The sequence below is a fragment of the Pan troglodytes genome, chromosome 11, assembly GCF_028858775.2.
Source record: "Pan troglodytes isolate AG18354 chromosome 11, NHGRI_mPanTro3-v2.0_pri, whole genome shotgun sequence".
In the NCBI taxonomy this organism is placed as follows: domain Eukaryota; kingdom Metazoa; phylum Chordata; class Mammalia; order Primates; family Hominidae; genus Pan; species Pan troglodytes.
Genome location: NC_072409.2, coordinates 52,749,234 through 52,765,009, shown reverse-complemented (window position 1 = coordinate 52,765,009; position 15,776 = coordinate 52,749,234). Strand labels below are relative to the sequence as shown.

Genomic DNA, 15,776 nt, shown 5'->3' with positions numbered 1-15,776 from the left:
TGTGTGTGTGTACCTATTCTGTGTATAACACTGATTTTATTTATTTGTATAGGCCTGGAAGTGGAAATACTGTGACATAAAATAGAGGCACAGCAAATTATTCAAGATGTCGACAAACAGCATTGTTTCCAAGTTTTTGTTCCCTTACAATCCTTGCCATTGGCCAATCTCTCAAAATCCCGTGTTGCTTAACATTTGGTAGCTTAGTAAATATTTTAAATCTCAGAGATTTTACCTAACTGATACCAGGTTTTTAAAAATTTGTTTATATAGATTAAGCGTCTTTGAAGAAATAACAGTATGCAAAAAATATGGTTGCTATTCTTCATGTTAAAACTATCTTAAACTCTTTTCCAGAGGAAAAAAATAACAAAATAGAAACCAATGAAGGTCTTTTGCTTGGTGATTACATATATTGATTACCTGTGTAAGTTAAACAGATTGGGAAAAGGAAATATCCAAAATTGTGCCTAGAGTATATCATGACATCATGTATATATGTAAATAAGTTAATTTTTGCAATCGCAACATAGAGAAAAATGTTATTTTAAATGAATAAAAATAAATAGAACATAAAGTAATATTTCAGCATATTAAATTTAGGAGTAAAAACCTTTGACATCCCTGAAAATCTTTGGTAAAAAGTCCAGATTATGATAACTTGGCTTTAATGAACTAGGAAATAGATGGATAATAGCACACACATTTTTAGCATTGTACGGATTATTTTCACTGGTTGTAGGATCAACACACTTGGTTTAAATAATGGTTCTGAGAATTTAATTAATTAATTTAATTCATTTTTGTTAGGAAAATAAATTCATTTCTAGACACAGGATATTTTACAATTGGATCGTATTTCAAAAAAGAATCACTGTGTTTTTAATGAACAAATGTCACATAAAGAAGTCTTTTCAAAAAGTGCTTCAAAAACTTAAATTTGAAATATATGCAACGGATCCACAAGGTATCTAATAATTTTTATTTTTACCAAGCTCATGAGTAAGTTAGTTAGCCCTGAAACAGTTTCGGAGAAAAAAAAAGTGTTTTAGTTTCTTCATCTGTAAAATATTTATGTTGCAAATGATTGAGCAAATATATAAATTTAAGCAGTTTGATCCTAGAACTTGTTGTGTTTAAGAATATGGATTATTGAGAAGTACTTCACCATAGTATTTATCACATAGTATGTCCTAATTGAAGATTAAGTATGGTTGTAATCATAATAAAGTATTTTGAAAATTCTTTTGAAAACTGTTTTAATGAATTACAGATTGAACACTGAGATAAGATGGAGTTATCCATGATCTTTAAGACAGCAAAATTAGGTCTTGAAATTAAAATTGAAATGAATATAATACACATATATTGATTTTATGTCGATGTTTTATAATCAAATCTGATTAGAAAAAGGAAATTGGTATAAAGGTTCTCCACATCTTCTCAGTCACCCTACTTCATTTTCTAAGGGAATTACGTTACGTACTTTTATTTTATTTCTTGTTATATAGCTGTATCCTTTCCTTGATTTCTTGGCTTGCTTCTGCTCTCTTCTGCTATGCCTATCCATCAGTTTCCAGAGCTCAGAAAAACAGTTTTTAACAGCCTAATATATGTATTTGGCAATTTCCTCCCATAACTGTGATTTAATATTCATGGCCACATAAAGGGTATAAAATATTTTGCACTCGGTGTATACACATTTTCTTTATATCACTTTATCTTTCATCAATAACTCAATGGAAATCCCGTTAAGAGAATATGAATAGCTCTAGTTGGTATTCAATGTCTGCCTAACATTTCATGTTGACAAATTATCATAAACTATTCAATAGAAGAATTTTACTAACAATATATCGTTAACATTCTAAAATATTTTTGTATAATCTAGACTTTGGTGGGAACAAACCTTGGAACAAACTGGTTCCAAGGTTTCTTGGAGGGGAGTGGTGAAAAAGAAATGGGGAAATTTATGTTTTTTGAATTTGTCAACTTATTGAGGAGGGGTAAGTAGAGAAATTGACTAATTTGCTAAGACAATAGAAGGCATCTTTATTTCAAATAGTACTTGAAAATTATGCATCTAATTGTGAGGTCAAAAAATTGAAGATACCCCTTAATAAAGAAATAAAGGATAGATCTTCCAAAATAACAAGGATGTAGTGAAATGAATAAAAATGTATCAAGTCAGCAGCAATAAGGTAAAAATATTAGAAAAGTAATGTTAAATAGTTGTCAGATGGAAGGATATATTTGAGCAAATATTTTGTTAAATAGATGACAAAAAGGTAATATTTATACATTACATATATGTGTTTGTATGTATGTATGTATGTATGTATTTTGAGATATAGTCTTGCCTGTCACCCAGGCTGGTATGCAGTGGCACGATCTCGGCTCACTGCAACCTCCGCCTCCCGGGTTCAGACAATTCTCCTGCCTCAACCTCCCGAGTAGTTGGAACTGCAGGCGACCACCACCACACCTAGCTAATTTTTTTCTTTTTAGTAGAGACGAGGTTTCACCATGTTGGCCAGGCTGGTCTTGAACTCCTGGCCTCGTGATCCGCCTGCCTCAGCCTCCCAAAGTGCTGGGATTACAGGTGTGAGCCACCGTGCCCAGCCTCACAGACGTCTTAAAATTCACCTGATAAAGTTAGGAGCCTCAAGAAAAATTAGCAGAGGAAAATAATAGGTAGTTACTATTTAGGGTAAACTAAACTGTTCTAAGGAATAGAAAATAAAAATTCCATGTCTTCAAAAATAATTCTTCCCTCTCAATCTCTCTGAATATCTCATAAGAGTATTCAGGCCACAGAAATAACTACCATTTAGCCACTCAGAGGCTTATAGTAGTTCTACTAACTTTAACATTTGGCAACCAAAATTACTCTAAGAATCATCACCCAAGTCAGACAAACAGGTAAGATAACAAGAAAAAGTGCTTGTATCAGGATTTAAGACTAAGGCTCAGGGACAGCAAATATTCTATTTGCTAAAACTAAGCCACATGCACACACCAAGCAAGAGAGCCAGGGAAGTGGATAGGCACAGGCAGTCAGTCCACAGAAGAATGAATCAAAGTGCTGAACTTTCATAGAAAAATCTGTTAAGATTCATGGGTGGTAAAGAAAATACAAATTAAAATAACACAGGAATGTCACCAGAAAAACCATCAAATAGGTAGCATTTAAAGATAACTATAGGACTTATTGTTTCTAGTGTTCTCTCATATATTTCTGGTGAAGAATAATTTATTGTAGAGCTTTTTGAAACAATCTGACAATTTATATTGCAATTAATTGTACTTATGCCATCTGACCAAACAATGTAACTCCTAGGCTTTTTGCCTATATGACTAAAATCATATGCACAATAGTGGTTATTACATTCTTTAGCCCAGTAGCCATTAAATTCCTTGTGCCCTTAAAACCTAAAAGTTCACAGGGAGAAGACCTCTTACTGACTTGTAGAATCTCAATACTACTTATCTTGAAATTTCAGTAAGTGTTAGGTAAAAGAGTTCATTTGGGATAATCACACTATGATAGTCTTTAGCTTTTGAATTGGAATCCAAATTTTAGTTTAGAACAGCAAAGTTTGCGCCTAAAGATTTCATGAAGTAAAAATACTAATTGTGATTATATATCTAAATATTTGCACATCTAAAGTTGTCTTTTACCCGTAACCAGAATAAATGATACCTTTTAAAAAAAAAAAAAAAAAAGAAGAGTAATCTATCTAGAAAATGAAAAAATTAGGCTAAAATGGTGACAAGTAATTTAAATGGATATAGATTTATAAAATTAAACTATTTCTCAATTTTGAGAGGAAAAAATCAAGGAAATCAAATATACTTTCTCTTTCTTTTGTCAACAGATGTATGCTGTCTTAATTGATGCTCAATTTATTTTTCCATTACATAATTTTAATATTGTAATAATTATAACAACAGACACAAAATGAAATTTCTGTACATTTATGAAAAATGCTAAAATTGTAAAGTAATTTAAATATATAGGCTTAATTTATTCATATGATTTAAAATTTTATGTCATTTTATTTTATTTCTTAATTGTCGCTATCATTAAATGTTAATAAAATAAAGTCTTTAAAAATTCTGATTTGGCCTTGCAATATGCGATTAGAACACTTGTAAAAATGCAAACATATAAATAATGCAAAAATAATATTTGAAAAATGTAATCGTTCTTAATGTTATTGAACATCCAAAAGTTATTGACGAAGTATTCAGAAGCATTTTAGATTATTGTAAAATATTATTTAAATTATATTTAATTAAAAAATGATATACATTACTCAGTAAAAAGAAAACTAGATAATCAAGAAAAGCAAAACTGAAAAGATGAAAATGTTTTAATATTCAAGAAGCAATCCTGGCTTTTTTACTGAATTAAGGGCCTTCCCTGCAATAAAATCGATTATGCTCACATAATAAAGGTATATCTTAATAATTTAAGTGAAGAAATAAAATCTGTCATCACTTTCACTTTCATCCGGAAAATAGTACCTCGTAAGTTTTTTCCGTTGCAGACTATAAACATAGAAGCAAATTTATTAACTTGGCACTATTATATGAGGTGCATAATGAGAGTTTGTAAAATGGCAAAATAGTTTTTTCTAGTCCTATAGTCAATTTATCATCAGAATAGCCCCAGACTCTATACAGGTTCATTCTATATGACTTCCATTATTTGCAGCAGACTATGCAGATTCATATATAAATATATAAATTCATATATAAATTCATATATAAATTCATATATGTTCAGAGTCTTTCTGTCTCTGACCAAACAGTTATGTGTCTTCTGCCAACATCCATAAAACTGAAGCAGGCTAACTTGTAAGCTCATCACTATAATTAATCCATTTCAAATGGCCTTTATGCCAAATTATTTTATTATATGCTCTTTCTGTGCCATGCCTTGTTTTCCAAATTTACCACAGTACAAATTTTACAATTAGTTTTCCATTACTGAATTAGTACCAATCTCTGTCTTAAAAAATAAATATAGTAAAAAATGATAATGAATTTATTTCTTCTTATAATACTATCACTGTTGCATGATTAGAATAAATTAATCTTAAGATGATATAAGCATTTCTCCAAATGGTCTTCAAATTCATTGATTTTTTTGTGATTACAATTTCCATATTTATTGTTCCTGTTGCAATTTTTTCAGATTTTATAAGTATATGTATTAACTCAGAACACATACCTCTTATCACACATATTTTTTCATGTAATTTATCTAAATCTCATAGAAAAGGGTCCATTTGCATTTTCTCTTCTTAGACTCCTGATGTCAAATAATATATTACTTATGAGTATTTTTCTGTGCTGTAGTTATTCATTCTTATAGATATGTAACATAATTCCTTTTTCAAAGGTAAAAATTGAGCTATCTCTTGTTGAGGATTTGTTGATCTCTGTCTAAAGTTTCATACATAAAGAACTTTAAAAGCAAAATGTAAATTCCTTTCGAGTTTTAGTAAAATTACTTCAAACTTAGTAGCTTAAACAATACAGATTTATTATGTTACACTTCTGTAAGACAGAAATCTGACTTGATCACACCATGGTAAAACCAAGATACTGCCAGGGTTGGTTTTTTCTTGGGGGGTTCTGTGGGAAGAGTTCGTTTCCTTTGGTTTTCCACAGTCCAGAGGCTGCTTGCATTCCTTTAATCACTGTCCCTTCCTCCATTTTTAAAATGAGGAATGGAGTCAGGGTGACTATGGTTAGCAATATTGTATTGTATATTTCAAAATAGCTAGAAGAGAGGATTTTTGAATTCTCTCACCATAAAGATATCAAAGATGTATGAAGTGAAGAATATGTTGAATATCCTGATTCAATATTTAAACTATACATACACGTGTTGAAACATCACACTGTATCCCATAAATATGTACAATAATTATGTGTCATAAAACAAGATTTAAATTGTTTTAAAGGGCCAGCAATGGCAGTTTGTGAGTTTCCATCTCATCACTCTAACTTCTTCTGCCTCCTTCCACTTGTAAATGTCCTTCTGATTATTTTGGTCCTATCAGGATAATCCAGAATAACTTTCCTATCTTAATATCAACTGATGAACAACCTTAGTTTAGTCTACAATTTCAGTTTTCCTTTGCCATGCAACTAACATATTCACAAATTCTGGGGACTAGAATGTGGACACCCGTTGTATTAGTTTGTCCTCACACTGCTAATAAAGACACAGCTCAGACTGGGTAATTTATAAAAGAAAGAGCTTTAACTGACTTATAGTTCCACATGGCTGGGGAGCCCTCAAAATCATGGTGGAAAGCGAATGAGAAGCAATGTCGCATCCCACGTGGTGGCAGGCAAGAGAGCTTGTGCAGGGGAACTCCCGTTTATAAACCCAGCAGATCTTGTGAAACTTATTTACTACCACAAGAACAGCATGGGATAAACCGTCCCCATGATTACATTATCTCTACCTGACCCCATTCTTCACATGGAATTATTACAATTCAAGGTGAGATTTGGGTGGGGATACAGCCAAATCACATCATTTGTGGAGAGCTGTGATTCTGCCTACCACAAGTAAGATGTACAAAGCATGGAAGGAGCTACAGCCAGAAACAATTATACCATTGGGAATTTCTAGCAGAATAAATTGCAGTTATTAACTGATAAGTTAATAGATTAAGTAAACCTAAATAATTGCCTTCATTAGCAGTGAGGCTTTTGATGGTCCATGTATCACAGATATTTAAACACAAATACATTTTTCTCATTTATTCCAATAACAAAAGTGTTTTTTGGTTTGTTTTGTTTTGTTTTTGAAAGTTTGGTATGAGAGAGAAAGAGATGAGCTGATTTGACTACTCCAGGCTAGAGGATATGTAGCTGAGAGTCTATGGCTGAGTGGAGGAAAAAAAAAAAATCACAATCCCTGTCCAGGATAACAGAGAGAGAAAGCTGTTTCTGTTGAGATTTGATGGCCCCCATCACAGCAAATTTGGGCTTCTAGCTAGCCTCAGTTCTTCAGATAACTGACCTTCCTTCCTTCCTCCCTCTTGTAATAGTCTTTGTGTATTAGAAGTACCTTGAAATGCTGGGTCAGAAAATGTGGCACAAAAGAGAAAAGCTTGCTCACTCCACATCTTGACCTGATCATTTCCTGAACATGATTGAGGTAGATGACTCTTTGCTCCTCTTTGGCTGACCTGCAGGAATAATATTGGGAATAAGCAAATCTCCTTTGGACTCCAGAGGGTGGTGGTCAGGAAGTGGGCCATTGAGAACCTAGGTGGAAATGCAGGCCAGATTATTGGAGTAGTTTGCTTTATAATGTTAAAATATTTATACACATGTCATGTGGGCCTCTATTTCCACTCTTATCTTAGAGCCCATACGTATTATGCAGGGTCTAGCAGTGTTTCTGGAGTTTTTGGTACTATACCTTTTTCAAGATAAAGTAAAAAACATTTATGGATAATTTAGTTGTTCCCTATGTAGATTCCAGTGCCAAATTCCTGTCTTAGACACTGTTTCTAGTATAACATGTTAATATGTGACCCCTGCTTCACTTACGGATTTTTAGAGATCTATCCCAGGTTACTTAATTCAACTCCAAGACATACTTTTCTTTTAAATGCAGTGAATAAAGGGTCAGTTACTTAGTCACTCCGGTTTTATTTAATCCTACTGTCATCTGACAATATGGTACTGATACTATTTCCTATTTCTAGATGGTTGCTAGAAATATACTGTAATATTTATTCTTGATATATGTTTGTTACTTTAACGGGAATACATAGGCTATAAATAGTCCCCTTGCCTCTCACAAGTTAGACAGTCCTGCCCAGAATGCCCTGCTGAAGAGTTGTAGCAGATCACCCTGTTCCTCCTTAACCTCTCTGTTCCTCATATGCTCACCTGTAAAATAGTGATCATAGTAACACCCATCTTGTGATGATGTAGAGAGGATTAAAGAAGCGAATTAGGGGAGGCCAGGCATGGTGGCTTATGCCTGTAATTCCAGCACTTTGGGAGGTGAATCACTTGAAGTCAGGAGTTCGAGACCAGCCTGGCCAACATGGTGAAACCCACTTCTACTAAAACAAACAAACAAACAAACAAACAAAAAACACAAAAATTAACTGGGCATTGTGGCAGTTGCTTCTAATCCCAGCTACTTGGTTGGCTGAAGCAGGAGAATCCGTTGGACCCAGGAGGCGGAGGTTGCAGTGAGCCGAGATCACACCACTGCACTCCAGCTTGGGTAACAGAGCAAGGTTTTGTCTCAAAAAAAAAAAAGAAACCAATTAGGGTGGAAACACTTAGAACAGGGTGTTCATAGGTTGTCACCCTCTTGAAGCAATTGTTGGACACTATTTTAAAAATGTTTTACTTCTGAGTGAAATGTTGCATTTTATTTTACTAGAAGATTCTTACGTAGTTTAAGTACATTTTACAATATTGTCAAAGAGCATGAGCAAAATATTTAGGAAAGATGAGACCATATTTCTATTATTTATGACATTGCCACAAAAAAAATCAGGTAGATGAATTTGTAATAAGTTTTTGTACCAATTTCATATCTAAAATTTCAAAGAATTTTATTGCAACAAACTCTTTCTTACCATTAACTCAAAAAAATTCTGTTTTAAATTGACTTCATTCCATAAGTCTCTATACTATAATTTGGCCAGAAGTTATTTTCAATCCTAATTGGGAACAACAAAGATCCACATGATATCCTTTCAATTTATGATGTTGAAGAAAGTTGAATTGTAATAATTTGAGTGTGCAGTCAAAGCAATTTTCAATACTGTGTATCACTGTAGAAACAAGGGAGAATGTCTTGGTTAACTATTTAAGTGGCTTGAGTATGGCAATTAAAATTTCATCTAAGCTCATTTTGATGAATCTTGTAAGTTGACATTTATTTCTTATGCTCTGAACATCGTAAGTTCTGTTGATTTTTATGGGAAGTTTTCAAGGTCATTTTCAGAGATCTATGACAAAATGACATTATTTGAGAAAAAAAAGAAGAAATAGCTCGAAGTTTAAAGCATTATGGTATTCCCTAAGCCCAAAATTTTCTCCCTTTACAAAAACAAATGAAATGCAAAATAGACAAACAAACAACCCATCAAAAATACCTTGAATCACTGTTGGTGGGAATGAAAATTAGTTCGACCATTGTGGAAGACAGTGTGGAGATTCCTCATGAATCTAGAATCAGAAATCCCATGACCCAGTAGTCACATTACTTGGTATATACCCAAAGGAATATAAATCATTCTATTATGAAGACACATGCACACATATGTTTATTGCAGCACTATTTATTATAGCAAAGACATGGAACCAACCCAAATGCCCATCAGTGATAGACTAGATAAAGAAAATGTGGTACGTATACACCATGGAATACTATGCAGCCATATAAAGAACTAGATCATATCCTTTGTAGGAACATGGAAACCATCATCCTCATCAAACTAACACAGGAACAGAAAACCAAACACCGCATGTTCTCACTGATAAATGAGAGTTGATCAACGAGAACACATTGACACAGGGAGGGGAACAACACACAGTGGGGCCTGTTGGGGCGTGGGGGGAAAGGGGAGGGAGAGCATTAGGACTGATACCTAATGCATGCAGCTTAAAACCTAGATGATGGTTTGATAGGGGCAGCAAACCACCATGGCACATGTATACCTATGTAACAAACCTGCAAATTCTGCATATGTATCCCAGAAATTAAAGTAAAATAAAATAAAATAATAAAAACAACAACAAAATGTACCTTGAATCTCCAAAATAAGTTAAGACAAATAGTTAAAATTGAGCATGCTTTTATTAGAAGAAGAAAATGTCATTGAAAATATAACAGATAATTTATAGATGGGAACATACGTAAAAACGTATAAGTACTTAGATCTGCTAGATAAAGTGAGTCCCAAATAAGGTTACAAAAATAATGTTTTTTTGTAGAATATGTGTTTTCAATGAGAAAGTGTTGCAAAAGTCAGTCATACAGATTGGTAACTTTTATGTTTATTTTTCAAAAGCAGCTCAAAATAGTTCTTTAGATTCTGTAACATCATGGTGTCCTAATTTTGCTCCTAAAATTTTGTCACAAAATTTTAAATTCACTTGCAAATTGATCTTCATTTAATCTTCCTCTAGGTGTGTAAGCTAAATCAGAGATCTGCATGAACTGCTTATTACTCTTTCGTGCTATACATTCTCCCTAGGTAATTTTGATCACTGCAATCTTTTCCATCATCATTTCTACTTGAAGACTAACTAATATAGGTAGAACAATTTTCAACTTCTAGACCTATATGCTTTCCAGATATCTCAAATAAAAGATAAAATTTGGGGAGATATACCATGTTCATGATTTTGAAATAGTCAAGACTGTGTGATATTGTCCTAAAGAAAGACTAAATAGATCAACAGAACAGAATAGAAAATACAAAAACAGATTTACACATATAGTTAATATCTTTTTTAAAAAATAGCAAATCAATTCATTAGGGAGAGTATCAGCTTTGAAGAAATGGAAGAGTTTTCAAAGCAAGAAATGTAAAACAGTTGGGTATTTATAAGCAATAGAAAAACAAATTTGATTCATAGCTTGCAAAATATATAAACATTAATAAAAAGCCAACCTGAACCTATTGAAATCCTAGATATAAACATAAGATAAATCTTTGTGACCTTAGTTGAAACAAATAAGTGCTGTATATGACATTAAACATTTAATTTGTAAAATAAAATATTAACTTGAACTACTTCAAAAGTGAAAATTTTTACTCTTTTTTAAAAATTATTATACTTTAAGTTCTGGGAAACGTGCAGAACATGTAGGTTTGTTACATAGGTATACACATGCCATGGTGGTTTGCTGCACCCTTCGACCCATCATCTATTTTAGGTATTTCTCCTAATGCTATCCCTCCCCAAGCCCCCCACCCCCTGACAGGCCCCAGTGTGTGATGTTCCCTTCCCTGTGTCCACGTGTTCTCATTTTTCAGCTCCCAATTATGAGTGAGAACATGCGGTGTTTGGTTTTCTGTTCCTGTGTTAGTTTGCTGAGAATGATCGTTTCCAGCTTTATCCATGTCCCTGCAAAGGACATGAACTCATCCTTTTTTATGGCTGCATAGTGTTCCATAGTGTATATGTGCCACATTTTCTTTATCCAGTCTATGATTGATGGGCATTTGTGTTGGTTCCAAGTCTTTGCTATTGTGAACAGTGCTGCAATAAACCTACGTGTGCATGTGTCTTTATACTAGAATGATTCATAATCCTTTTTCTATTTAGTAATGGGATTGCTGGGTCAAACGGTATTTCTAGTTCTAGATCCTTGAAGAATCACCACACTGTCTTCCACAATGGTTGAACTAATTTACACTTTCACCAACAGTGTAAAAGTGTTCCTATTTCTCCACATCCTCTCCAGCATGTGTTGTTTTGTGACTTTTTAATGATCACCATTCTAACCAGAGTGAGATGGTACTTATTGTGGTTTTGATTTGCATTTCCCTAATGATGAATGATGATGAGCTTTTTTTCACATGTTTTTTGGCTGCATAAATGTCTTCTTTTGAGAAGTGTCTGTTCATATCCTTTGACCACTTTTCGGTGGGGTTGTTTGTATTTTTTCTTGCAAATTTGTTTAAGTTCTTTGTAGATTCTGGATATTAGCCCTTTGTCAGATGGATAGATTGCAAAATTTTCTCCCATTCTGTAGGTTGCCTGTTCACTCTGATGATAGTTTATTTTGCTGTGCAGAAGCTCTTTAGTTTAATTAGATCCCATTCATCAATTTTGGCTTTTGTTGCCAATGCATTTGGTGTTGTAGTCATGAAGTTTTTGTCCATGCCTATGTCCTGAGTGGTATTGCCTAGGTGTTCTGCTAAGGTTTTTATAGTTTTAGGTCTTATGTTTAAGTCTTTAATCCATCTTGAGTGAATTTTTGTATAAGATGTAAGGAAGGGATCCAGTTTCAGTTTTCCACTACCCAGTTTTCCCAGCACCATTTATTAAATAGGGAATCCTTTCCCCATTGCTTGTTTTTGTCAGGTTTGTCAAAGATCAGATGGCTGTAGATGTGTGGCATTATTTCTTCAGCCTCTGTTCTGTTCTGTTGGTCTATATAACTGTTTTGGTACCAGTACCATGCTGTTTTGGTTACTGTAGCCTTGCAGTATATTTTAAAGTCAGGTCGCATGATACCTCCAGCTTTGTTCTTTTTGCTTAGGATTGTCTTGGCTATACAACCTCTTTTTTGGTTTCGTATGAAATTTAAAGTAGGTTTTTCTAATTCTGTGAAGAAAGTCAATGGTAGCTTGATGGGGATAGCATTGAATTTATAAATTACTTCAGCAGTATGGACATTTTCATATTGATTCTTCCTATCCATGAGCATGGAATAATTTGCCATTTGTTTGTGTCCTCTCCTATTTCCTTGAACAGTGGTTTGTAGTTCTCCTTGAGGAGATCCTTCACATCCCTTGTAAGTTGTTTTCCTAGGTATTTTATTATCTTTGTAGCAATTGTGAATGGGAGTTCACTCATGATTTGGCTCTCTGTTTGTCTGTTATTGTTGTATAGGAATGTTTGTTATTTTTGCATATTGATTTTGAATCCTGAGATTTTGCTGAAGTTGCTTATCAGCTTAAGGAGATTCTGGGCTGAGATGATGGGGTTTTCTAAATATACAGTCTTGTCATCTGCAAACAGAGACAATTTGACTTCCTCTCTTCCTGTTTGAATACCCTTTATTGCTTTCTCTTGCCTGATTGCCTTGGCTAGAACTTTCAATACTATGCTTAATAGGAATGGAAAAGGGCATTTTAAAATATTTTTTAAAAAGCTATGAACTGAGAAAACATTTGAATAGCATATATCTTATTGGCCAAGAAAGGTTTATCTCATCAGGACTAATGTTTGTCTTTAGAACTGGCACTTGGCTGGCTTTTGGAAGATAACCTGTGGGCCCTTAATATATTCTGCCTGATGACAGTGTTTCTATACATCTTTGGCTTTAGAGTACAGTGCTCAAGTGGTTTTCAGCGTCTGAGGCCTTGGACCATGCTGTGCTCATTTGAACAGATAAGCTTATCCTAACAATATAATTTAGAGTCAATGGCTATATTTGCTCTGACAGATGCTGTAGTCTGAGTAGCTGAAATCACTCATATAGGCACCAACTTACATGACTGATGCCCAGTAAAAGCCCTGGAGACCAAAACTTAAATGAGCTTCTCTGATTGACAACACTTCAATATGCTGTCAAATATTGTTGCTGGGAGAATTACATGTGTTCTTGTGGGATTCCACTGGGAGAGGACACCTGAAAGCTTGTACCTGATATCTTCTACATTTCTCCCCATGGGCTTTTTTTTCTTTGTTGATTTTAATCGGTATCTTTTCATTGTAGTAAACTGTAACTATGAATGTAACATGTTTTCTAAGACCTGTGAATCATTATAGTTAATCTTTGAGCCTAAGGGTGGTCATAAGGAGCCCCAACACACTAATAAATTACTTTCATAAAGAATATATAAAAGCTGTCAAAAATCAAAAATAAAACAAATCACCCAATTTTTTAAAAGGCAAAAGATTGAAAAAGACATCATGATAGAAGACATGGATGACAAATAAGTATAGCAAAAAATTTTAACATCTGTAGTCATTAAAGAATTGAAAACCACAAAGAAATACTACTGATAGTTATTACAATGTCCAAAGTGAAAAAAAATATTGACCCTACCAGGTATAGGCAACAAAATGGAGGAACTGAAACTTTAATATACTTTTGATTGACAACCACTTTGTAAAACAGATTGACAGCTTCTTTGAAAAGTAAACCTACGCTTACCACTTAATCTAGTCATTTATCTTCTAGATATTTCCCCCTCGAAAAATGAAAAAGAAATTGTTGTATATAAATGTTCATAGGCATTTTCTCTTTAATAGCTAAAACGTGGTCATGACCCACATATTCATTAACAAGTAATTGGTGATATATACATACAGCAAAATTCTGCTCAGCAATAAAAAGGTTCGACTACTGACACATGCAACAACATGAATGAATTTCAAAAGAATTTTGCTGTAAAGCAAAAATGCCAGCCAAAAAATAGTGCACCTTATATGATTCCATTTATATAAAACTTCTGGATGCACCAATATACAATATACAGTAATATACAATACTGAAAGATGGTCAACAGTTGTCTAGCTAAGATGCTTATTAGGAGAGACAATAATTGCAAAAGGGGATTATTAAAAGTAGTCATGAGGAAACATTTTGTGGATTTATATGTTCACTATCTTGACAATAATGATGATCTCACGGATGTATAAATATGTCAGAGCATATCTAATAATTTATCTTACATATTTTTGGCTTTTAATATGTTAATTATAGCTCAATAAATTTCTTAAAAACTCATTGGACTCTATCTGTAATGTGTGTATGTTTAGTTTTAAGTAGAGTGCAGCTAAATTTTTCTCCACCATTACAATTTTCAAACATACTTTCACTTACAGAATAGCATACTGAAAATTAACACATGCTTTTATAATTATAAATAAAATAGTAATATATCATTTCTGCTGAAATAAATGCAAACCAATTACAAGGAATTTATTAGTTTTTATTTTAGTTACTTCATATATATTAGCATCTAAGCCTCAAAGATTCACTATGTAATTGTGTAAATTAGTAGTAGGGTTACCTGAATCTGGCTTAATAATGAATTAATCAGTATTTATCTTTAAACATTTTTTCCTTTATGAATTGTGTCACACTTTTAAAGAACCCTTCCTACATTACAAGCATATATAAAATATATTCTTATACTATTTTAGAATAATTTCAGAAGTTAGATTGTTTTCTAGTTTTTAGTGTTTTCATTGATACCAAATTTATTTTTATGTACATAAATGTATGATTTTAAGTTAGATTATTTCAAACTGGTATCCCTGCAATTATCTGAACAAAATTTTTAAGTAGTCACATTGACTTTTTTTTTCAAAAGTTAGTTTTAAGCTATTTGATAACATATGGATCTACTTCACTAAAGTTGTATTTTTGTGTGTAATTCTTTAATCCATCTGGAGATATTTTCGTTGTTTTTCGATCAGATAGCCAGTTAAACCAGAAAGAAAAATCTTACCAAAAAGTTTCCACTTAGAAAATTTAATAGCCAAAAAAACTAATATATGCAAGAATGAACAAAAACATATTGATAAAAGTTATACATCATATTTTTATTGAAATATTTCATAATGAAATGTTTCACATGGTTAAAGAACTACAAATTCATCCAATGTAAATAAAAACTTCATGGGAAATGTATAATATATGAGGGATTATTTGATATCTGAAAAAATTAGATAGAAAATAAATGCTTAAAAACTTCTAGAAGGTAATCCAGTAGAATATTTATCAGCTTAGGCTAACAAATGATATAAACATGATTAAAGAAGAGCTAAACTTGAATAAAAATATTAAGTTGATGACAAGTGTAAAACACCATTCTTCAAAATATGCAATTACAAATAGGAAAGTGCTAATAGGAGAAAAAATAAGATGTTTATAATGCAAAAAGTATTAACATTCAAAACTGTTGATAATATAAAGAAAGATATTATAAGGAAAAGTATTCCAGTATTAGAGTAGCCTAAATATAAGGCAATTTGAAGAAAGAAAAGAGGAATCATGAATAGGTTTATCAATCCTG

The 15,776-nt window shown here is 32.7% G+C and overlaps 1 protein-coding gene across 2 annotated transcripts in view; it reads left to right on the top strand.

Moving 5' to 3' along the window:
- Positions 1-15,776, top strand: part of LOC112207695 (uncharacterized) — a 145,374-nt gene that overhangs the window by 52,866 nt on the left and 76,732 nt on the right. Inside the window, exon 2 of one of the 2 annotated variants that reach the window (XM_063787737.1) lies at positions 53-2,282. The exons of the other annotated variant lie outside the window; for it this stretch is intronic. The gene's annotated coding sequence lies outside the window, so the exon portion shown is untranslated. Of the gene's footprint in view, positions 1-52; positions 2,283-15,776 lie in introns of those variants that run through there. 2 annotated transcript variants of the gene reach the window in all.